This window comes from Tamandua tetradactyla, chromosome 6, assembly GCF_023851605.1.
Source record: "Tamandua tetradactyla isolate mTamTet1 chromosome 6, mTamTet1.pri, whole genome shotgun sequence".
Taxonomy (NCBI): domain Eukaryota; kingdom Metazoa; phylum Chordata; class Mammalia; order Pilosa; family Myrmecophagidae; genus Tamandua; species Tamandua tetradactyla.
In genome coordinates, this window is record NC_135332.1 from 124,258,531 (window position 1) to 124,283,485 (window position 24,955).

The 24,955-nt window shown below is 35.8% G+C and overlaps 1 long non-coding RNA gene across 16 annotated transcripts in view; it reads right to left on the minus strand.

Annotated features, from left to right (window-relative positions):
- Positions 1 to 1,564: 1,564 nt before the first annotated feature.
- Positions 1,565 to 24,955, minus strand: part of LOC143688777 (uncharacterized) — a 36,149-nt gene continuing 12,758 nt past the window's right edge. For 3 of the 16 annotated variants that reach the window (XR_013178289.1, XR_013178288.1, XR_013178293.1), the window contains 4 exons: positions 16,129 to 16,307; positions 15,461 to 15,505; positions 11,232 to 15,316; positions 4,365 to 9,284 (listed from right to left, as the gene is read on the minus strand). This is a non-coding gene — a long non-coding RNA (uncharacterized LOC143688777). Of the gene's footprint in view, positions 2,712 to 4,364; positions 9,290 to 10,736; positions 15,317 to 15,460; positions 15,506 to 16,128; positions 16,308 to 24,955 lie in introns of those variants that run through there. The other 13 variants (XR_013178298.1, XR_013178299.1, XR_013178295.1 and 10 more) reach the window with 13 other exon arrangements.

Genomic DNA, 24,955 nt, shown 5'->3' on the forward strand with positions numbered 1-24,955 from the left:
GTGAAACAGGTTGCAGGAAGGTCAAGATCACGGAAGTTTGGTTTGAGGTTCAGGCCCTCTAGAGGTTGACAATCTAGTAGGATTCCAAACAAAGGAACCAACCAGGAGTGATCTATAGTTCAATTAAGTGCTCTGATGAGGGAAATAGAGATTACAGTGATATGAACACATTGGAGGGATTTGGGGCCTGTGGGAGGAAGCCCTTTCTAAGCCAAGATCTAAATAATGAACACTTGGAATTTCAGGCAGAGGAATGGGATGGGTGAGGGATGGAGTGGGCTGGCGTGGGGAGCATGGAGGAGGAAGCCTTTATGCAAAGCATAAGTAAAAGGGAGGTGCGTCCCAAAGCTGAAGGAAATTCAATATGGTCAAAGCATAGTGTAAAGTGAGGTGGGCAAGGGGCAATTAAGACAGGAGGCTAAAGGTGTGCATCCAATTACAAAGGAACATACAGGACAAGCAAGATTTATCTGAGAACAATCAAGAGCCAATAAGGGTTTTAAGAAAGAGAATGTCATGATTAGATTTCCACTTAGCATCAGTGTGAAGACTGGATTGGAGGCATCAGGAAGAAAAGAGTAGACCAGCAGGAGACTGTTGCAGATATGCAGGTGGGAAATGATGGTAACCTGGATTAAAGTAGTAGTAGTGGAATAGGTAGAAGTAGATGGAATTAGGAATTGAAATAAGACTTGATAATTGGTTAGAAGGAGCAAGGGAAAATAAGGAATCCATCATTCTCCTAGGTTTCTGGCTTAAAGAGCTGGTGGATGATATGTCTGTTCTCTAGGAAGGAATCAAAATGAGTTGGACCCGTGTTCTTTGCAGTAGGCTATGTTATCTCCCTTCTACTGCAGATCATGTTGCGTTGAGAGGCAAATTGGGGAGCCAAAAAGCAGCTATGAATAGGGTACCATAAGCTGTGATTTCCTAAGATAGTCCTGGTTTAGCCTATTGTCCGGATGTCCCATCTGGTTTAGCATTTTTCTGGAAAAGAAAGTGTCTTGGTTTGGGCCATAAATATAGTCATACTACTTATGAATGACTGCACTTAGAAGGACAAATATGTTAGTTGAACACAAATTTTTTGTGGGGATTTGCAGTCTTAAACTAGTATGTAAAAGGGATGAGTTGTGTAGAATAATTTAGTAATGCATAATCCATTATTCGTATCATATATCTGAGAAAAATTACTGCAGTAGAAAATCTAAGTTATATCTAGCCTGAAAAAAAAAACTTCAAGTATTTGTTAAACTTTGGAGATTATTTTGCCCAACTTGCCATTTTTTAAAATTGTGGTGTATAAATGACTCTAAATACTAGAAATGGTTGTAATAAGTCAAGGACCTGGCTATAGTATTATACAACTTTTGCAGAGCTTTTTTTCACATTTTTAGTAGATGTGATTTTTAGTAGATAAAATATAACTCAATTCTATTCTAAAGTGAATAGTAGATTTCAGGGCTGTGTGGAAAAAATTCCAGGAGCTCTGAACCTGGTGAACTATTGTATTCTGTCTTAAAAATCTTAAAATCTACTAACATGTTTTTATCTACAAGCTTCATTTATGTATTGATAGTCTACTTCCTTCCAAAAAAGTTTCCAAGATAGCTCAATAAGATTCAACCCTCCTAGAAATTGGTTTTTCATAGAAAGTGATGTTTCTAACTCCAAACTCTTTTTGAGAGATAACTTATACAGGCTGCCTTATTATTTCATTTTCAAACAGATTGTATTCCAAAAATGCATCTGAGGGTTGGCGCTTTAGAACTTGGAATACAATTCTCTTGAATTAACACTGCAGTGATGATTGGGTATCCAGGCTAGTGCACAAAAACATGGGCAGCGTTGAATGTATACTATTTCCGTGAAATCTGGGTCCTAGAAGTATCACCTAGGAGAGTGGAATGAAGATAGCTTTATCCCTATTTTCTATACAAAGAGGAACATTCTGGGAAATGCAAAGATTATCTTGATATCTCCATTCATCTGCATTTTTCTCCCCCCTGGTGCTTCTCCAGGGTTCCCTTGCTGCCCCATGTCCTTGATGACTTCTCCCTATTTCAGCCTCTTCCAATTCCTAAAAAATGTCACATTTCCTAATGGATTGTTTCTTTCTTCTCTAATAAAATTTCTATTAACCAGGAGAGAAAAAAATAAAACATTCTGATTGAATACCCGAAAGTGAAAGACCACCAGATTTTTAAAGATTTGCAAAGCTCTTTTTTTTTAAAAAAAAGGATAGGGTATGTATACTATGAAAATTATGGTTTCTTTCTTCAATTTAATGTGGTTCAACAATAGAAAAGAGGAAAATTTAGGTTAGGATAGGTCTTTTTGGACCAGGCCCTCCAAATTTAGATCCTTTAAATTGTTACTTTTATTCACTTATTATTTAGTTAAAGTTTCTGACCTTACTTTCAAATATAGCAAAAACTAACATTAGTACATCACCTTATAGTTCATTACTTACATGAATTCATTTGGACCTGAAAAGTATTACTCCTATTTAGCAGAAAAGGAAACTGAGGGTCAGAGAAGCTAAGTAAGTGACTAGATCAGGATCTCTAGCTAGGTGTGTTGAAACGCAGCCTGGATAGAACCCTGTTCCCGAGACTCAGCTCCTCTGATGATTCTGTTGCATTAGACCACATCTCCCAGTTTCCAAAGTTCCAAATATCTCCATGCTGATCCTTAGGGCTCTGGCACTACTGGTGAGAGAGAGGACATACTAAGTCAGGTTACTTAGTTCAGGATTACCATCCCTAGAGAGCAGTTTTTATTAGGATGTAGATGTGTCTTCTCTTGTAAGAAATGGTTTTTAAAGCTAACTGCTGATGTAAACTTGAGATTTGGTCACAAGGGAATGGGAGAAAGCGTCAGGAATAAATGAAAATATTTTTCATATTCAGGGGCATGTATATTTATATACTTTATGTATATTATATACTTTATATGTATATATGTTTAATTACTTTACATTGCATATCAAAGAATATATTTTTAAAATTTCCAATTATTGATGAGACAATGAAATTATGTATACCATAAATATCAGTGTTTGGGAACTATTCAGAGATAGAGAACAAATGACCAAATAGTGAAGAAATGAAAAAAAAAGGGGGTGGAAGCATGAGGTCATAATCTATACAGTTATAAACTGAGTTAAAATGAAGCCCAATTTTTTTAAAAGGCCCTATTTTTGAAATAAAAGTGACTGAGTATAGCATGGAAATTATTTTCCATTCCTGAATAATATGCATAGGTATCTTAGGAAGCTTAGTTTGCCTTCTCCTCTAGGACCAATCCAGCTAATCAGCAGTGGAAATGTTGACACAAGAAAAGGACAGATTCTTAGACATCCCAGCTACAGCTTTGGGGATGAAGCACCGAGGGGGCCATCAATATACTCCTTTGGGGTGCTTAAAAGTATGAACCCTCAAAAACCTTGATTTGGTCTGCCTTGTATTAGAAGTGCTCTTAAAAACCATGGGACTTGGATAGATCTTTTCACACTGATGTTCATGGCAAATATTATTGACAATAGCCAAAAGGGGAAGTCAAGTGTCGATCAACAGATGAATGGATAAACAAATTGTGACTATACATGCAATGGATTGTTATTGAGCCATAAAAAGGAGTGAAATGTTGAGCAAAATAAGCCAGACACAAAAGGAAACACAAAATATTGCTTGATCTGACTTAAATGAAATATCTAGAGTAAGAAAAGTCATAGAGATAGAAAGTAGATTACCAGGTTATCTGGGACCCCAGGGAGGTGGGGAAGCAGGAAGGGAGTAGAATTACTTAATGGGTACAGAGTTTCTCTTTGAGCTGATGGAAAAGTTTAGGTAAAGGATGTTGGTGATGGTAGCACAGTATTGTGATTGTAATTAATGTCACTGAATTGTACACTTGAAAATGCATAAAATGGAAATTTTGAGTTGGGTATTGTTATAACTATACAAAGTTTAAAAAAAAGCCATGCATGATTTTCTTAAATAAAAATAATAATAAATAAAAAAACTAAAAAAGCCAGGGTGAAATAGCAGGACCAATATTAAAAATTAATACTAAAAATTTAAAGGAGCACCTGAACTAAAAACATAATATTAAGCAAACATTTATCAAAACTGTTTAGCTAGGAAACATTTGCAACTCCATGCTGAAAGGAAGGAGCTAGCTCACTATCTGTATTCAAAAAAAAATTTTTTTTCTTGTGGGAAAGCAGGGTGTTTTGGGGGAAGAGGGAAGAAAGAACTAAGGAGGGTTGTGTTAGGTTTCTTTAAATTGCTGATAATCTATCAACCCTAAATTGGAGAAAACCCCAACAATGAAAATGTTAATCCATTTACTTTAAACAAAAGCTAGGACTTTATGGAGGCAGATAGGATAGAGTTGGTTAGTATTTGGGGGTGATTGGATTTGTCTGAAATTCAGAACCTCCTTCAAAGAATGGTAAGGTTAAATTTGAACAAAAGACGTACTATTTCTTTTGGTTTGTGTTATTTGTGAGGAGGGGGACTTCTTGTTTGTACAGAAACATATTTGGTCTTAGTAAGGTATAGGAAAATTCACTAATATTTGCTTACTGAATTTCATTTTATCAGTGAAAGATTTTTCTAAAATCAATGATAATTTTATACTTTGGTATTCTTAATATTCTCAGCTCAGTCAATTGGTCATTATTTATTTAGATGTAAAAATATTCACAGCCTCTGTAACCTTAAATTCCAGTGCATATTATGACTCTGTTCTGTATTTTCCATCAACATACTTTGCTTATGCCAGCACATAATTCTCATAGTTTGTTAAAGGAGCTTCCTTTGTTATTTAAAGAACTGTTTATGGAGCAAGTATATCTTTGAATTACATTTTGGAAAGGACAAACAACCCAATTATAAAATGAGCGAAAGATATGAATAGGTATTTCTCCAAAGAGGAAATGCAAATGGCTAAAAAGCACATGAAAAGATGTTCATCTTATTAGCTATTAGGAAAATGCAAATTAAAACCACAATGAAATATCACCCCACACCTATAAGAATGACTGCTATTAAACAAACAGGAAGCTACAAGTGTTAGAGAGGTTGTAGAGAAATAGGAACACTTATTCACTGCTGGTGGGAGTGTAAAATGGTACAGCCACTGTGAGAGACAGTTTGGAGGTTTTTTATTTTTTCTGAGGAGTTTTCCTCAGAAAACTAAATACAGAGTTGCCATATGACCCAGCAATTCCACTACTCAGTATATACACTGAAGATCTGAAAGGAATGTCACAAACAGACATTTGCACACCAGTGTTCATAATTGCCAAAAGATAGAAAGAATTCAAATGCCCATCAATGGATATCAATGGGTAAATAAAATGTGATTATACATATGATAGAATATTATGCAGCAGTAAGAAGAAATGAGGCCTGAAGCACGTGACAACATGGATATATCCTGACATAATGCTGAGTGAAATCAGTCATTCACAAAAGGACAGGTATTGTATGATTTCACTAATATGAACTAACTAGAATAAGTAAACTCAGAATCTTAAAATGTAGAATATAGGATATCTAGAAATAGACATTAGACAGAATGTATAATGAGGTTGAACTTAAAATGTTTGGAAATAGATATGGGGTAAGGGTAGTTGTTAGTGGGAATATAAGGAATAGTGCTGTATTGTAGGTGATTTTGGTTGAAAGGGGTTGTTCAGAGTCATGTATGTCACTAACACTCTAAATTTAAATACATTCTTTGAAAAAATATTTTTTTATTGACAAATCTTTACACACATACTATCCATACATGGTCTACAATCAATGGCTCATGATATCATTACACAGTTGGGTATTCATCATCATGATCATTTTTAGAACATTTAAATAAGTTCTTGCATGAACTAGTACAAATGTATGACACAGATCCAAAGAGTTAATAATAGAGTGGTATTTGGGGAAATAATACCTATTGCAAGCTTGAACTATAGTTAACAGCAATACCTTAAAATTCATCAACAGTAACTAGTGTGTGACACCAGTTTTAAGCGAAGGTAATGGGAGATAAGGGATATGGGCTGTTTCGGATTTTCTTTTTCACACCTATCTGATGATTTTCTTTTTGGAGTAATGAAAATGGTCCAAAAGTGAGTGTGATGATGATTGCACAACCAAGTGATGATACCGTGAGATATTAAGCATCTAGGAACAAGTTAAACTGTCAAAAGAACAGATTTAGTTGGTTAAACCAGGTGAGGTGTTGAAGTTCCACTGGTAGCAGGGTAAGTTAACAGTTAACATAGTCCTCCTAGTTCCACATGATTCAGAGTGGTCATAATAACTCAAATTATCTATCGCAATTTGTAGTTTACTAAACTAGTTCAAATTTGTCATTTCATAAGATCTTCATAATTTCCATGTCCAAAACACGTCTTAAGTATGTGTACTTCTCTCCTTTCTCCTACATTGCCCCTCCTTAGTCCCTGCTTTTATCATTGCTGCCTGGGGCTACAACCAATGGCTTTTAATTCAATCCTTTTATTCCCACTGGCTCCTGCCCACCCACCTATTCTAATCCATCCTCCCCAGGACTGGAAGAGTTACTTCTCAAAGCGTAAATCATATTATGTCACTCCCTGGTTTAAAACCATCCAGCTGTCCCACCACCTTTACCTATATTTGTTCAAGTCCTCTAAGGCTCTACAGGGTTTGGCCCTCGCCTGTCCTCCTACATCATCTAATGCATTCTCTCCCATTCACCCTACTCGTGAGGTTTCTTTTTATTTCTTTCCCATCGCAGGGCTTCTGAGAATGCTGCTCTACTCATTTCCCCACCTTTAGCTAGGGTACTTCCTTCTTGCTTTTTAGTTAAAGTATTACCTTACCCATATCTAAAGTTATTCTCTTTCTTGCTCTGTTTTCATCATAAAATGTGTCACAATTTATAGTTGCTTTATTCATGTTCAGTTTACTATGGACAACATCCATCTTGTTCACCCATGAATGTCCAGTACCTAACACAGAGCCTGGGGAGTAGGAAATATGAAAAAAAATGCATTAAATATGAATTAATAAATGGAAAAAAATGAGTAATAAGCCTGTCAAGTACACTTACATACTAATGATCACACACCTAAGTGGTGAATGCAATAAAAGGTAAGCTTCTGTGGCTGAGCCTAGGGGTCTCTCCTACTCATTGACTGGTCGTCTGGCTGTCTCCCCCTCCTGCCACACACCCCTGTTGAAAAAATTACTTAACAAGAGCAAAGTTGAGAAAGGCCATAGAACATGAAGGGCACAAATAATGGATCAATTTGTAATGCTACTAAACATGAGCAGACCAGATACAATATCTGAAAAGTATGCAAAAGCCAGGCTGGTGAAGGTCTTAAATGTCAGGGTAAAAAGTCCAAAGTTGATCTGGGCAGTAATGAGCAGCATTTGAAGGTTTCTGAACATATAAATGGTATATAAAAAGCAGAGCTTTTGAAAGAAGTCTCTGAAAGCAGTGTGTTAAAGGGAAATGGAAAGCTGTCCACTAAGAAACACCTTACTTTTGGAGTATATGGTTCAAATCCTTTATGTATGTTTTGTATTAAAATCATAAAATGAGTTGAGTCTGGAAGCAGAAGTGCGTGATCTTCATTTTTCTAATCCTGCCACTAACTAACTATGTGAAGTCTTATCAACTTTCTGGGCATTTCTAACCATTAGATAAATGGCTGATATTAGATGACCTTGAAGCTTCTTTATTTCTAGGACTGAACACTAATGATAAAGTGCCAGGCACATAGTAAGCTCTAACAAAATACTTATTGGTTAAACAAGTTAATAAGTAGGTAAAATGGAATCTATGACTATAGATTGCATTTTTCTCATTTTAATATTTCCAAGTTTCTTGTAGAAACTTGGAGGAAAGAAAAATCCCACCAACCTGAAGTAACCCTAATATTTCCACTTACCTCCTTTCCTTTTTCTGTGTGTTATTTCTTTTCCCACTCCATCTTTGTAAAAGATTTATGATTTTTTTTTTGTGATTGATATAGTTTCTGTGTAGAACATTTGATAATTCCCAAGAGAAATAAAGAGGAAAACATGGCTTTGAAATCTGTGTGCGGTTTTGTAACCTACTTTTCAAAAATTGTTGTAGTGCAAACATTTTACCATATCGCTAAAAATTCCTCAGAATTTCTAATATCAATAAAGTAGAAAATGATACGGATACTCTCTTTTTAATTAACTAGAAGATGCCCCTCATGCCCACTCATTACTCATTCATCACACTGATTTGTTGAGCATATACTGTGATCGATAAGCGATTGATACCATCAGGCTCAGGGCTTTTCCTCTAAACTTATTTACCTCGAATCTGTTGGAATTTCACATTGGGAAGAAGTCCTGTACCTCAGTAACTTGAATAGACATGCTGATTCCTTCCTATGTGCTGCCATTCTACTGTTTATAATTCTATTATTGCAACTTTCATTTTGTATATATTTAGGTATCTATTTCTTCTTGTTAATTATGGGCCCCTTAAGGGCAGAGACTACTGATCATCCTTGTGTTCTTGGAGACTAGGACAGAGCTAGAACAAAAGGTTTGTTTTTTTAAAACCTCAATTTCAAAATGAATCCTTAGTCTATAACTTCCTCTTTAAAATAGCCATCCACCAGAAATTTCACCTTTAGGAACTTACCATCATTTCAACTAAACATATCTAAAACTATTAAACTCATAACTCCTCTTACAACAAAGCAAATAAAACAAAAACCTCCCAACTCCCTCTACAAGAAATATTTCTCTTTGTTGATGTTACCCTTTGTCCTGGTCAAGCCTTAAACCTTAAAAAATTATTTTGACTATATCTGGCTGCTTCCCATTTCTAGTAACACTTTTTTCATTCCATAATATATTCTGAGTGCTACTTTACCATACATTGTTCTGGGATACAGGTACAGAAAAGTTAAGAGGACAGAGTCCCTGATCTTTTGGAGCTTACATTCCGATGAAGGGAGACAGTCAATAAGCACAGAAACAAGCACCTAAACAAATCAAGAAAAGCATCAGATAATGATATGTGCTTTGTGGAGAAACAGAATAAAATGATAGAGAATAACTGACTGGCTCCTTTAGGTTGATCATAAGAACAGGCCTCCCTTTAAGATCCGTCTCTCTTCCTTCCTTTGGGGTCTTCCTTGCTTCAAGCCTATATTGGCCTAACAGCTTGATGGATGGGCTTCCTGACTCCAGAATCTGTTTTGGATCCTGCTGCTGGACTGATCTTCTATTTGACTGTTCTGGGAAGAAGGGGATAAGACCCATGGAAAATTACAATTTTCTCCTTTGTTAAGTCCACCGATTACAGCCTAAATGACTGCATTCAGAGCCAATTTTTACTCAACAAATAGAAAACTTAATTATTTAGTTAATAAGGGATTAAAATTGGAAAGATCTCTTTGAATTTCAGCCCTGAGACATTTCTGATTACTAGCGTTAGGGAGAAGGGAATCAGAATAATGCCCTGGAGGGAGGAAAAACAATGTCATTTTTCTTTTAATCATTTAGTCCAGACAGAAAAGAATATTTATGGACTTACAACTAGGTAATATGAATTGAACTGGGTGTCTAATTTACCATCTATCACTTAATCCTCTCAATTCACAATAACTCTAAGATGGAAATAATTAACTTGCTCCAAATCTCTGCAACTTGTACGAGGTAAATCAGTGACTGGAACCCAAGTTTGTCTAGCTACAAACCTTCAAACCTTATAAATTGTTTGGTTACAAATGGTTTGAGAAACATTAGCAAGAGCTACAAATGAATTGAAAGAGAGTGGCACCTAGAACAATTTTTTCTTTTTGTAAAATAAATGAGAATAAATAGGATAATGAATAATTTAGGCAAACTGGAAGTATATGGAACTAATCACATTAGTTAAAGATATTTGCCCACTCATCATTCTAACAAATAATCCTTAGTACTTGCTATAGGTCAAATGCTGTGCTTGGCATTTGGGATATTGTTCCTGCTCTCATAGTGTTTACAAGGTAGTGGGGCCCGAAAAATATTTATACATAGAAAAGCACAGGCTTCTTTGGGAGCTGGAGACCTAAACTACTTTGGAAAGTCCTTACGAACTTGGAGCTTTAAGTTGGGGTCTGAAAGATAAATAGGAGTTTGTCAGGCAGGGAAGTGGGTAAGACCCTTCTGGAGAGACTGAACTTTACATCTCAAGACCTCAGGGCAGAAAGCAGAATGGCATCTGAACTGAAAGGGGACCACTTTGGGTAGAGCATGATGAAGAAATTGAAGAGTTCAGGGTGGGGAGAAAATACAGGGATTTATTGGGGCTTTATACTAAGAGCAATGGGAAGATATTCAAGGACTTTAAAAGGGAGGGACAGGATCAGATTTGCTTTAAAGAGATCACTATGGTTGGTAGAGAATGAACTGGAGGGAAACCAATGTGAATGCAGAAAGACTAGTTAGGAGGGGGTCATTATAACAGTACAGGTGAGACTTGATAATACATCTCATTGGATAGAAAGAAAGAACTGGATGGATTCAAGAAATATTTAGGAGGCAGAATAGATAAGATTTGGTAATTGATTGGATAAAGGTACGAAGGACTGGGAGGGTTTTGGAAACGACTGTCCAGAATCTTAATGTAAGTAATTAATTTGTTCCAATTAATGGGATTTTGACCCCAGATGGAAGGAGAGGAGTTTGGGGAGTGAATACCATAAATTCAATTTGAAGAAGTAAGCAGTTGAAAGATTGAAGTCTGGGTTGGGCTGTATTAGCCAGTTTGTGATAAAGGAAGATTTGAAACTCATTGGTTGAGAACAGTGATCTCCAACGATTTTGATCTCCTTTGCCTATCAGTAAAAAAATTTTTGGGTTGGTAATTTCATAAATTATATCTACTCATAAATAATAAAATATTATTAGTGCCCACATTAAATATTAGTAAAGATTAATTTATCTTATAAATAAAATAAAAATAAACTGTCAGTTTCTTCACAATGGGTCATCATACTTTGGAGATAACTGGTCTAGAGAATTTCAAGAACAAGCTGCTATGATTTCAGACATACCTAATGGAAGTACCAAAGCCATAAATCTTTTAATGTAGTGAAACTATAGAATTGTCAGGTTAACCATTCTAAGATTAATAATCAATTAATAAAGTTAGGGGAGGCTTCCAAATTCTAAGTTAAATATCAATTAACTTACCCAAACTTACCAGTCCTGGAGCTCAAACAGCAACTCTAGAAAAGCAACCAAAAATGACTAGCTGGTACCAGCTCAAAAAAACAAACTAACAAAAAAACAAAGCTTCAAATCTCATATTAGGTTGAAAGTACACTTTTATCTATTAGTTGGTATTGTTTTAGTTGCAAGTGACAAAAACACAGTTAGAGCCAGCTTAAGCCAAAAGGTGAATTGATTAGGATGATTCTGGAATGTTTTATGGAAACTAAGGAGAGGAATATGGCTGCGTCTTGGGGAACTGGATATACAGACTTGGATCACATCAGTCCCCAGGGTCTCAAGTCTCTGTTTCTTTGTAAATCTACTTCATTTTCTTATATATTAATTCATTTAAGTATTATAATCTATGAAGTGTATACAACTAATATTCCCATTTTATGGATGAGGAAACAGGCATAGTAACTCACTCAGGGTTATGCGGTTAAAATGCGACAGAGCCAGGATTCAAACCAAGCTATCTTAAAAAACAAACAAAAAAACCCCAAATCCAAGCAGTCTAATTTCAGAGCTTATACTCTTCACTTTTCACAATGGAGTATCATAAACATACACAGAAGTCGAGAACTGGTACAATTATTCCCATCCACAGCTCCATTATCTAGGTACAAAAATCATTGGTTTCATTTATACCCCCACTGATTTCTCCTATCTGTACTGGATTATTTTGAAGCAAATCTCAGTCATAATTTCATTCCATCCATAAATATTTCAGTGCTTACCACCAAAAGGTAACTTTTAACATAATTGTCACACAATAATCAGACCTAAAAATTAACAATAATTTCCTAATATCATCAAATACCTAGTCAATATTAAATGTTCTGATTTGTAACTTTTTTCTACAGTTGGCTTATTTGAACTCCAAACAGGATCCAAACATTAAATTCAAGTGCCATGTCTCTTAAGTCTCTCTTTTTAAAGTCTCTCTTTACTACATTTTATTAAGATAGATAAGATCTAAATAGTTATTTTGTAAACAGAATTTGATAGATGGCATAAAACACAGGGAACTGAAATACAATTGTAATTGAGAAATAACTTTTGGTCACAATCCCCCAAAATAATATTACTAATCTAAACAACATGCAGTGATGCAGTGATGTAGTGGAATAGTACAAGATCCTATTACATCTCTTTTGAGTGATGGAGGATTTTGACATCAAAATCTTTCCTGTATCTAGGAAATCTAATACCCATATACATATAACAGATGAAAATACATTTATTCCTAACTAGTTTACAGATTCCTAAAAACACTATTATTTAAGGGTAAACTATTATTGAAAGCATCTCTAATATATATACCATGTGACTAGATAATGATATAATTGGGGAACATAAATCTTTAAAACGTCAGTTTGTAGGTGGGCCACAGTGGCTCAGCAGGCAAGAATGCTCACCTGCTATGCCAGAGGACCCGGGTTTGATTCCCGGTGCCTGCCCATGAAAAAAAAAAAAAAAAGGCAGTTTGTCTCCAGGTAACCTGTTGGGAAACAAGTGTTTCAAGCAAGAGCAAGCTATGAAAAACCTGATGCTACATAGGGGTATATGGCACATACAGTAACCCAGTTGTGACTTCAAGGTAATGTCTAGTACATTCTTTTTTTTTTTTTTTTTTGCAGTCAGAAAGTACTAAATTAGTGGCCACAGTTCAGGCAAAGCCCTCAAGAGTACGAGTACAAGGACTGCCACTTGTCCAACGGGCCATGATTGGGGCTATATTTGGCCCCATAATCCCTGGGGATGAGGCATTTCTCAGCCGTCAGGACTCTGAATTTGTCAGCATTAAACTGGTAAAGTGCTACTTCTTGGAGATATGACTCTTCTGGTGGCCAGGGAACTTGAAATCGGCCCTGCAGAGGACCTCAATCACATGCTCCTTGTATTGAAGCTTGGTGAGGAGGGACAGGATGAGTTGGCCAATGAACATGCTGGCTACCCTATCCTGGGGCTTTCTAAAGCCCTGCAAACCTGTCTGGAGCCTAGCCTGGGCACTGCATGAGGTCAGACATGAACATCAATAGGAAAGGGCAGTCTCCAAAGTCCCTTAAGGCAACGGGTTGCATATACCACCAAGGAGACACTGGGCCCCCATAGGGAAAGGAGGTGTAATTGGCTGCATAAGTTCATTCTTTTACGGAAGAATTTTTAAACTTTTTCTTCTGGAAAATTTTAATCAAAAGCAGGCATGTTACCCTCAATAAGCTTCAACAAAAATCAAATCATGACCAATCTTGTTTTCGTAAGAGCCCTATTCACTTATTCTTTTCCATATTATTTTGAAGCAAATCCCAGATATCATATAACTTTATTTGTAATTATTTTCAGTATTTATTTCTGAAGGATGAAGTTTTTTTGAAACATAGCTAAATGTTTTTAGAAACATAACAATGCATTATCATACCTAAACAATTAATAATAATTCTTAGAATCATCGAATATCCAGTCTTCCAATTTCCAGTTGTCTTATAATTGTCATAAGGGGGGTTTCTTGTATACACTATGTTTATTTAATGAAGATCCAAGTAAGGACCACATACAATTGGTTAATCATCTTTTAAATCTCTTTAAGGTATAAATTCTCCCTCCATATCTCTTTTTTTCCCCCTGCAATATAACTGTTGAAAAAAACAAGGGTCCTATAGCATATATTTTTTACATCCTGGATTTTGCTGACTGCAACCCTATTATGTCATTTAACATGCTCCTCTGTTTGCAATATTTCCTGTAACCTAGTAATTAATCCTAGAGGCTTGATCTGGTACAGGTTTGATTCTCTGAAAAGGCTGCTTCATAGACAGTGTTATATACTTCTATCAGGAGGCACCTACTGTCTGGTTGCCCTATTTGATATGTTGTCAGTTAGTGATGATCATTGTCTAGAGAAGGACTGGTCAGTAGAAATAATATAATTTTATTTTTCTAGCACCTCCCACTGAAAAAGTAAAAATTAGTGAAATTAATTTTAATAATATAACAACCCAATATATCCAAAATATTATCATTTCAACATGTAGTCAAGATAAAAATGACTAATGAGATATTTTATAGTTTTTTTTTTCATACTAAGTGTTCACAGTTCTGTGTGTTTCTTCCACTTATGGCCAGTGGGTGCTGGAGCTCACACTAGCTCACAAGATGCAACTGTGTATGTCTCTTCTCAACTCCACAATCAATTATCTACAGTGGGAGTATTTACACTACCGCAAATGCCACAAAACCAGGGATTTTCCCCTCTCAGCGTCAGTTATTAAGCACTTACCAGCATGCCATTGCCTATAATATATCTCGATTAGGACCAGCCACATTTCAAGTGCTCTATAGCCATATATACGAATAGATATTGTATTGGACAATAAAGGTCTGGATCCATTGTCTCATTAAGGGCTTACAATTCCATCATTCTATTTTGGTTTTTAGCTGGAATATTTTTATAAAGAAAAATTTCCTTCATTAATTGTTTAGTTACCCTCATGTACAGTAAAGACAAGAAAGGCAGGTTAAATCCTTGATTCTTTTCCTTTATAAACCAGTGTTCAAAATAATGAGTTTGTTCCCTAGCAAAAGTCACCAATTAATATTTTTCAGTATCATTATGACTTATAGATTCCAATGTATTTTATTCTTTCAATCCATTATTGGCCAGTGGAAGCCGTTCAAGGTCAGAGCCTACACTTTATACTGTTATGCTTCCACAAGCACCACCCAGACTTTACAGCTTGTAATGTCAACCAATAGGAAAGGACTGATCCTATTCCGTTGATCAAAATTTCAAAAGGCTGGGATGCAATTGGCCCAGCTTGCTTTCAGTGCCCACTCCTTTGATCAGCAGAGCCATGTGAAAACTTAGCAGCTTTGTTGGAAGTCAGGGGAGGGACAGTTCCCAAAACAAGGGTTGCTTAGTTGACACAACAATAGGTATCCTCTATAACATTTTTAAAATATTACACAGAAACTTTAAAAACAGGGTACATCAGTGATTCGGTGGTAGAATGTGCGCCTTTCATGTGGGAGACCTGGGTTCGATTCCCAGACCGTGGACCCATCTAAAACAAACAAACAAAAAACCAGATCATCCTTCTCATTTAATTGACCAATTGCTTCATACATTCTCTTCATACACATCTTTCAAAAATGTATGATAGTCATGGAACTGTCATTCTGATTGCATAATTAAAAGAAGTACAAACCTTTGTGAAATTCTTGAATCTTTAAAGATTTTTCACTTTATCAAACTGAAAAAGAATGAAGTTAAAAACATCAATATCCTTTAAAAGGTAGCACAGAAGTCATAACCGCACATATTTAAGACAGGGGGCATCTTTATGTTTCATTTGCGTTCAAAAAAGAGGCTGCTTTTCCTAAGGTTGTCCCTTAACGATGAAAAGTAAATATCACATTAAACTATCAGAATTTAATTTGTCTATGGACACGACATGTTAAAAATTAAACGGAGCAATAAAGAGCCCTAACGGAACAATTGTGGTTCATCTAGCTTTTTCTCAGTATCCTCTCAATCACTGAAATCTCTGAAGGCACTAATGTTGATCTAACATCCCCACTAGTTAACTAAAGACTGGGAAGATAGGTATTTTAGTCATGATCAAATGCCTGCATTAAAGGACAGACACTTCAATTTCTATTGAGCAAATTAGGAGGAACCAGTTTTCAAGTAAAAATAGAATGGACAATGCCTCAGTTTTCCAGACTACCATGACAAATACAGCATGATGGGTTGGCTTAAACAGGAATTTATTGGCTCCCAGTTTCAGAAACTAGAAGACGTGCTTCCTCTTGCATTGGTGGTATTCTGGCTGGCCAGCAGGCCACAGGTTCCTTAGCTTTCCCATCGCATTACCATGTCTTCTCCTTTCTAGTCTGGTTCCTGCTGAATGCCAGAATCTGGCTCTTCCCTGTGGCTTTCTCTCATTTTGGCTTGCAGTTTCTTTTTTTATAAAGGCTCCAGTAATCCAGTTTAAGACTCACTCTCCTTCAGTTTAGCCACACTTTAGCTAAAAATAGCATCTGCAGGAGATCCTGTTTACAATGGGATTGAAATGTATATTAAGAACATTTTTAAATTGGAGTTCATAATTCAATTTTCTACAGACAATAATCAAAATACTCAAAGACTGAATAGTTAACATTCATGAGGTTCTCCAAAACAAGCAAATAAATAGTTTCCTGGTTCCTTTTCATGAACAACAATACCAATAAAGGCTTTAAGATGGATGATTAAAATTGTGTTGTCTACTCAGCAGTCGAACTCACTGCCTTCCTCTCTACATGGGACATAACTCCCAGGGGTGTAAATCTCCCTGGCAATGTGGGACAGGACTCCCAGGATGAGCCAGGATCCAGCATCATGGGATGGAGAAAGCCATCTTGAGCAAAGGGGGAAGAGAGAAATGAGACAATATTAAGTTTCAGGGGCTGAGAGATTTCAAGCATAATTGAGAGGTTATCTTGGAAGTTATTCTTATTATATAAATATCCCATTTTAGTTTTTAGTATATTAGAATAACTAGGAGGAAATATCTGAAACTGTTGAACCATGTTCCAGTAGCCTTGATTCTTAAAAACACAGCTTTTACATTGTGACTGTGTAGTTGTGAAAACCTTGTGGCCGATGCTCCTTTTATCCAGGGTATGGACAGATGAGTAAAAAACAAATAAGGACAAAAATAATTAAATAATGGAGATGGGGAACAAGGGGTAAAAAAAAAAATTCGGTAGATTGTAATACTAGTGGTCAATGAGAGGGAGGGGTAAGGGGCATCAGAGTTTTTTTTCTTTTTATTTCTTTTTCTGGAGTGATGCAAATGTTCTAAAAATGATCATGGTGATGAATACAGAACTATGTGATGATAAAAATTGAATGTGGTGATGAACTATGTGATGATACTGTGAGCTTTCGATTATATATTTTGGATGGATTGTATGTTGTGTGACTATATTTCAATAAAACTGCACTTAAAAATCATGTTGTCTTATAATGTTTAAGACTTTTTGGTAAAATCCATGTACAAGTACTATTTTAGTTTGCTAGCTGCTGGAATGCAATATACCAGAAGCGGAATGGCTTTTAAAAAGGGGAATTTAATGAGTTGCTAGTTTACAGTTCTAAGGCCGAGAAAATGTCCCAATTAAAACAAGTCTAAAGAAATGTCCAATCAAAGGCATCTAGGGAAAGATACCTTGGGTCAAGAAGGCCGATGTTAAGTTCAGGGTTTCTCTCTCAAGTGAGAAGGCACATGGTGAACAGTCAGGGCTTCTCTCTCAGCTGGAAGGGCACATGGCAAACACAGTGTCATCTGCTAGCTTTCTCTCCTGGCTTCCTATTTCATGAAGCTCCCCGGGAGGCGTCTTCCTTCTTCATCTCCAAAGGTCGCTGGCTGGTGGACTCTCTGCTTTGTAGTGTTGCTCTCTCTGAATCTCTTTCTCCAAAATGTTTCCTCTTTTATAGGACTTCAGAAACTAACCAAGATCCACCCAAATGGGTGGAGACATGTCATCCCCTAATCCAGTTTAACAACCATTCTTGACTAAATCACATCAACCAGGGAGATGATCCAATCACAGTTTCAAACATACAGTACTGAATAGAGATTATCCTACCTTTATGAAATGGGATTTATATTAAAACATGGCTTTTCTTAGGGGGCATATATCCTTTCAAACCAGCACAAGTACATTTGTAAACAATTTGACAAATAAGCAGAAACATAAAACATGTTTCTGGGGAAATAAACAATTAGCCTGGGGGAATAAACAAGGAAAGTTACTAGGTAAAGAAAGGCTGAGATTCCAAGACCTGCAAATTAGAAAGTTCTATCCTGTTAGTTCATTTCATTAGTCTTGGTTATCATCTTCTTTTATTTTTTTGGCTAGGAGCTAATTTAGGAAAAATGAAATTATGAACTACATTTAAAATTTTTCATTCAAAATGAAGATAGTTATAGCAATATGGGGAGAAAAAATGTATATTCTTAGAACTTAGATGACCTATTTTATTGAAGATTGTCAACGAAAGACAGAGCGGGGCATAATTAGCTATTCTTTCTATTATTCCAATGCTGATGATTCTAATAGACCCATGCTTTGAAAGTTAGTAATAAATCCTGTGGATTTCCTTCTGAGAGGGGCTTGTACTTCTCCAGAAGAATGTCTTTTGTTTTAATTCTTTCATTTGGAAGTGTGTTATGTATGACAATCTTTGGTTAGCCCTTAAATATACTACTTCATTTATGGGAATTTGGCACAAGAGATGAATAATTATACTTATTCAAACTTGCTATATTCATTTGAATTATTGGCACCAGTGATTTCCAGGGGACTTTAAAAGTACAAATGAGAGTTATTGTCTTGCTCAGTTTCTATATTTTATAGTATTCATTTTAGTATAATCTGCTGTAAAATATGAGTTGATAATATTATTGCTTCTAATCGTGTGCTATTGCATGCACTAATGATACATTCTGACTGTCATTCATTCAATCAACATCTATGGAGGGGTCACCAGTGCTAGGCACTGTGTTTTATGTTATGGCTACCAAGGTAAATGTGACATGTTGTTCCTTTAGAGTGTTAATAGCAAGGGGTGCACACAGATGCAAGCATAGGTGTATTTACTATAATGTGGTAAGGTCAAAGATAGGCATAGATCCTGGGTATAAAGGGACAAATGTGTGTGTTTGTGTGTGTGTTTCAGCCATTCTAGAAAGAGATAAAAGAGGTAGGCTTTATAAAAGAATAATTAGGAATTAGCCAAATGAAGAGGAAAATGGTAAAAAGGGAGAAGGGTATTCCAGACAGAGAGAGGAGAAACAGTAGCACTGTTTGAGATCAAAGTGAAAGGCAAAAAGTGGAGAGAAACGATGAGAAACTAAAATAAAAAGTTACATGGGGGCCAGATCATAGAATTCTTAAATTCCATGTTGAGCTTGAACTTTATCTTACAAGTACTGAGGAGTCACTGACATTTTTAAAATAGGGAAACAAAATGGGAAGATAAGGACAGGGCAAACCAGAGACTAGACTAGTTAAGAGGGTGGCGCAGGTATTCAGAATGAGAGAGGTGTGAGGATGAGCTAGGGCAGTGGTAGCATAGGTGGGGAGTAGGAAAAGGGTTCAAGAAATATTTAGGAGGTATAATTAGCAAATATTTAGGAGGTATGATTAGATGTGAGAAATACAGAAAATGGAAGAGTTAAAGACAACTGTGAAGTTTAGTATTGAGACCAAATACAATAAAGAATGCAGGAATAGGCGTAGGTTTGATAGGAAGTGATGACTAATCATTTGGGACTTGTTTGGTTAGCGATGCAGCTGGGGCATACATACATACATGGAACAGACAAGCAGCAGCTCTGGAGGAAGGTCTGAGGCATACCTGTAGACTTGGTGTCATTACATTATGAGAGATAGTTAAAATCATGCCAATGGGTCAAGTAACTTAAAAAGAGCACAGAGTGAGAGAAGTAGAGACTATTCTCTCTCAATTCACTGTGAAGCAGTACTTAAACAGTGCTTATATCTACTATTATCTGTGGAGTTTACATGCAGTACCAAATATGATTGAACATCAATTTGTGTATTTTTGAGGTACTTGTTCTCCAAAGCCTAGATCTGAAGGTTCATGTTAAGTGAAGAAACACAGAACAAAGTATCTAAAATTGAGCATATTCAAGTTCTTCAGAACTATTTCTTACATTGCAAGGATTAGAAAACATTCCCAATTTATTAATTCTTAAGCTTGTTCACCTTTTATACCTAACTCTACCTGTCTAGCAAAGATGTCACTATATTTTTAGTGTTCCTTTTTTTTTTTTTTTTTTGTATATTAATACATCATTTAACAACATGCTGCCAAGGCAATAGCACTAGAAAATCTCTTGTGGAATTTTTAAAGTGGCAAGCTGAATTCTTCAATTAATTTCAATAATCTCTGTTAATTTAGTTGACTACTGAGCCAAATCAAAACTATTTGGGGGCAGTTTTTTGAAAAAGAACCATGAACAAAAATTCTTGTAATGACATTTCCAAACTGTGTGTGGCAACAATGCAGATTAACACTCACCCAATTTCCAAGAGCAGCTAAAAATAGACCTCGTGCAATCAGGCAAAATGAGTGGGTGAATAGATTTTTTTTTTAGTAGGGTCATGAACTCTAAGAATTTCTGTTGTCCTTGCTATAGTCTATAAACTAAGCAAAGTGAAATTTTCTTTTTCATAGGGGTAGTCCATTATTAGTCTGGGGCTAAGGCATTTTATAGGAATGACGCTATAACTACTGTTGTTGGTTTCCTTAATGGCAAATATAGGCTATTCAAACCTCCTCTTCTATGTCCCATGTTCATGGTAAACATTTCCAATTTACCCCAGCATTGTTTTAAAATCTAATTCTTCCTGAGATTTAAAAAAAAAAAAAAGAACCAAAAATGTAAAGTTAACCAAAATTAGGCTTCCACTTCAAGGAACTCACAGTGAAATAAGGGAGACAGACACGTGAGCAGTTAATTAGCAATACTGTGAAATAAGTAAAATAATGGAGGTTACTTTGCATTTACAATTTAATCTGATTTTAAAGTTTAAACAAGAATGGAAGGTGAAAAAGAACATACTCAAACTATATTATCCTATGCAAGTACACAGAATACAAAGCTTTTACCTCCTACCCAAACTGAGATCCCTGATGTCAGGGGCAGATCAATTTATTTCATTTAAGCATGAAAGAGTGTTGGGAATTATCCCTTTGAAATGTCACAATCCATCCAGGTTTACAGTTAGTAAATACAAAAACTTAGCTTAGCCAATTAGATAAAAATAACCAAAATAAACTGGTTTACCAGAAATCCTGTGCATGAAATGGACCAAAACCAAACATAGTACTAGGATTATTAAGTTACTACATGAGAAATTTAAGACAATTCTTCCATAAGCCTCAAAGTAAATCTGGAAAGTATGATGTCCAGTAAAAGTCTCCACAATTTAAAAAGTGGTGGACAGAAAGTGAAAGAGATTCCACAGAGAGTCATAGAGATGATGAAAGAGCTAGAAAAATAGGAGCTAGAAATTATTTAGTCTAAATTAGAGGAGATTACTAGGTTTCCTACTAATGATACTCAAAGATTGTTGAGGACGACTGTTATACACAAGATAATGAACAGCTGCTTTCTTTCACAACTGGAGAGTGGGCAGAAGAAAGAGACCTCAGTTACAGAAAGAGACAGAAAACAGAACATTTGAGAATAAGAATTATTGGATAAGAGATCTCAGGAGCCTCTTCTTAGCACTTGTTCCTTAAAAAATATTGTTTCACAAGGCTCTTTTTGTATAAGAATCATTAGTGCACCTTTTTATTAAGAGTCATTAGTGTCAGGGAAGACTATCTGGAACTGAAGAGTAGGTAGATGTAGACCACAGAAAGAAGTGAGAAGATGTGTTCTTGGAGTAGTAACGAGTACAGAAACTTCAAAAAGCACAGCTCCAGTGTGTACAGGATGTAAAAGCACAATGTGATGAAAGAAGTGAAACTACATTGGAACTAACCAAAGATTTGAGAAATGGAAGAGGATAGTATTGGAAAGTTAAGGGCCAAATGACGACAAGCAAGTAATTGATAGGGACCCACTGAAGGATTTTAAGCAAGAAAGAGACATGATTAGACATGGTTTTAGCTGGGAAGGCTCAGACAACTATATATGCCAGAGAATGGAAATGAAGACTAGAGACACAAGAGTGTCAGTTATGATGCTAATACAATAAAACTAGTTCTTTTAAAATTCTATACCCCTTCTCACTTTAGTTTATTATTAATAAACCTTAATTTATTTCACTTACTCTGATTTTAACTATCCCCTATAACTCCCCAAGTAGTAAGTATTAATAAGAGCCTTTCTAGGCCTCCAAGTCAATTATTTAGAAAACATTTCTGTTGGGTAGCTAACTAACAGAATCAGGGGATCACCTATATACACAAATATTCTGTTTATCACACCATATTTAGGCTGCTGCTCATCTGACACTCTTTGCAGTTTTATCTCTGGCATTTCCATATTACTCTTCCACTACTGTACTCCATCACTCTTTCCAGCCCTCTCTCAGCAGGCTCACTTATCCATACATGCTAGGCACTTCACGTACATATATTATCCCTATTTTATAGGTGAAAAACTCATCACTTATATGCGGATGACTCATATGTATGTATACATCTATATCATCTGAGCTCCAACTTACTTAGCATGTCCTTTTCTATGTCTCAAAAAACCTTTAAAGTCAAATTTCCAAAAATCAGTGAATAATTTTACCTCAAAATCTTGTCCTTCTGATGTCACCTATTTCAGTGAATGAGATCCGAAACTTAGGAGTCATCTTCAATACTTTGCTGTTTTTTGATCCCCATAGCCAGTCTAGCACTAACTCCTATAAATTTTCCCTCCCATATATCTCTCAAAGTTGTGCAGTTCTGTCCCTTTTTACTGTTATCAACCTACTTCTAGCTTCCATCAACTCTTATATTAGCCTCAAGTCTCTTTGGTCTCATCCATTCTGCAGCCAAGATGATCCCCCAAACTCAAAATCTGATTATGTTATTTCATGCTGCTCCTGCCTCCTCCCTCATTCAAAAACCCTTCAACAGCTCCCCATTGTACTTATCGAAACAAACATACTTAAACCAGCCTACAGGGCACTGCACAATGACTTATACCCACCTTATCGCATACCCATCTAATTTACACCCTGCTGCTGTTCCCCATGAACTGCTCAAGTCACTCAGGCTTCCTTTCCATCCTTCAAACTTGTGATGACCCATGCCTTCTCAGGCCTTTACATATGCTGGAAAGCCATCTTCCTTCTTCAGTTCAATTAATTAACTCTTTCTTTCTAATTGTGGTATCCCATTTTAACCATTTTTAAATGTACAATTCAGTGGCATTAATTACAACACTGTGCTACCAACACCACCATCCATTGCCAAAATGTTTTCATCACCCCAAGCAGAAACTGCACCCATTAAATATTAACTCCTATTCCACACCCCTATCTCCACCCCCAGTAACCTGTAATCTACTTTCTGTTTTCATGAATTTGCATATTCTACTTATTTATCAAGAATTTGCAAGTGAGATCATACATCATTTGTCCTTTTGTGTCCGCTTATTTCAGCCAGCATGATGTCTTCAAGGCTATGTATCAGAATTTCATTCCTTTTTATGGATGAATAATATGCCATTGTATATATCATATTTTGCTCATTCATTATCTGCTGACGGACACTTGGGTTGCTTCTACTTTTTGGTTATTGTGAATAATGCTGCTATGAACATTGGTGTATGGAGATCTGGCTGGGTCTCTGTTTTAAATTCTTTTGGGTATACACCTAAAAGTGAGATTGCCAAGTCCTATGGTAGGTCTATGTTTTTAAGGAACTTTTTAAGGAACTACTGAAGTTTTTCACAGTAATTGTACCACTTTACATTCCTACCAACAATGCATGAGAGTTCCTATTTCTCCACATCCTTTTCAACACTTGAAGCAGAAACTCTGCACCTAATAGTAGCCATACTAGTGGATGTGAAGTGGTATCTCACTGCAGTTTTGCATTGGTATTTCTCTAATGGCTAATGATGTTGAGCATCTTTTCATTGCTTATTGTCCATTTGTACTTTTTCTTTGGAAAAAATATCTTTTCAAGTCTTTTGCTGATTTTTATTTATTTTTAATTAATTTTTAAATTAAAAATAAGACAAACATTCTTAACATATGATCATTCTGTTCTACATATATAATCAGTAATTCACAATATCATCATATAGTTGCATATTCATCATCATGATCATTTCTTAAAACATTTGCATCTATTCAGAAAAAGAAATAAAAAGACAACAGAAAAAAATTCATACATACCATACCCCTTACCCCTCCCTTTCACTGATCACTAGCATTCCAATCTACTAAACTTAACATTTGCTCCCCCTATTATTTATTTTTATGCCATATGTTTTACTCATCTGTTGATAAGGTAGATAAAAGGAGCATCAGACACAAGGTTTTCACAATCACAGTCACACTGTGAAAGCTATATCATTATACAATCATCTTCAAGAAACATGGCTACTGGAACACAGCTCTACATTTTCAGGCAGTTCCCTCCAGCCTCTCCATTACATCTTGACTCACAAGGTGATATCTATTTAATGTGTAAGAATAACCTCCAGGATAACCTCATGACTCTGTTTGGAATCTCTCAGACATCGACACCTTATTTTTTTCTCATTTTGTTCTTCCCCCTTTTGGTTGAGAAGGTTTTCTCAGTCCCTTGATGCTGAACCCCCCTTTGCTGATTTTTAAATAATTTTTGTTGTTGTTGTTGATGTTGACTTATAGGAGTTCTTCATATATTCTAGATATTAACCCCTTATTAGACAAATTATTTCCAAATATTTTCTCCCATAATGTAGGTTGTCTTTCACTTTCTTGAGAATGTCCTTTGATGCACAAAAGTTTGAAATTTTGATGAAGTCCAATTTATCTATTTTTCTTTTGTTGCTTATGCTTTGGTTGTCATATCTAATTATCTGTTGCTAAGTACAAGATTATGAAACTTCCCCTTATGTTTTCTTCTAAGAGTTTTATGGTTTAGCTCTTACATTTAGGTTTTTATTACATTTTAGTTAATT